This window comes from Pteropus alecto, unplaced genomic scaffold (genome assembly GCF_000325575.1).
Source record: "Pteropus alecto unplaced genomic scaffold, ASM32557v1 scaffold3, whole genome shotgun sequence".
NCBI classification, from domain to species: Eukaryota; Metazoa; Chordata; class Mammalia; order Chiroptera; family Pteropodidae; genus Pteropus; species Pteropus alecto.
In genome coordinates, this window is record NW_006442484.1 from 14068501 (window position 1) to 14069913 (window position 1413).

Below are 1413 nucleotides of genomic sequence, written 5' to 3' on the forward strand. Positions count from 1 at the left end.
GTTGGTACACAGCTGAAGAAACACCAAGCCAAAGAGCAATCAACATCATCCTAATTCAGTGAGGCACTGATTTCTGGGATAGCCGTCAACCCACACTTCAACAAGGGATTCAGTTAAAAGCAGCATAGATTTAAACTTTTTTCTTTGATTTTTTTCCACTGTTGCACAGCTCAAAGAACATTAAAAAAATAATTAAAGGTAGTTCTGCGTGCACAAACCCTTCAGTTAGTTGCAAAGCTACTGCTTAGTTTACGGGTTGTCACCCAGGCAACCATCCACTGTGCATTTAGCTTGGAGAATTGAAAGCAGGACAATGTCATCCAGGAAGGAAAACAAGTATTGTACACTCCTCATAGTTGCTATTTAAGTGCTTAAAAGAGTTGGATCCCCATGCACTTCCATGGCCGGCACAATTGCCATTATCATGTACCCATTGATTTTCTTCAGGAAAGACATACGTTTGTAATAATTGTATGGGCCAGAAGAGCTTCTTTCCAAATCTGAATCTTACAGAGTGAGAACCCAATAGATTACCTCCAAAGTTGTTGTGTTCTTAGAGTCATGCTTGAAAAAGCATCAGTGAATGAAAATTCTTACACTAAAACATATTTCTTGTCTAGACTTTTGATATTCCCAAGCAAAAGCTTCAGCAAACAAACTACATTTTTGTCTGAGTCATAAATAGTAATAAACCTAGCTGAAAGAGACTATATATTGTGGACTATAAAAACATACTCACGAGGAAGTAGACTCAGGGCAATCTAAAACATAAGGTCGCCTGGCAGTCATGTGCTGCTAGCATTTTTCTTCCCACTTATTGAAGGATGCAGGGGGTTCTCTTTTAAAGATGTGCTTTCCATTTTATATACTCAACTGAATTAGGTACAAATACTTTATCATAACAACAGCTAATATTTATTAAATGCTTACTAAGTCAGTCCTTTACATGAATGATGTCATTTAACCCTTACAACAACTCTATAGAGTACATACTATAACCACCATCATTCCCAAGTTACAGATAAGGACTCTGGGGCTTAGAAATTTTAAGCTAATAATTGGTAGAGCTGAGGAATTGAACCTAATCAGTCTGACAGCAATGTTGAAACATTCACCACTTTTATTATGCTAACAGACAACTCTCACATACACTCCTCTAGTGAATGAAGACTTCAGGGTAGAAACCACTCATAGATTGCTAAGTTTATGTATAATTTTCATCACCTAATTCATCCTGAAGCAAATCTGACACTAATCCAAGCACATACAGACCTTTAAACTCTCTGTTTTACTTCCTACATCCTACCTTGTTTCTCTTGGTACTCTCTCTTAGCTTGTATGTCAAGAGAAAGTGATAAGTACTGTGGTTTCTATTTAGGATCGCTGCGGGGTTACCCTTGGGTTCAGGCTGGT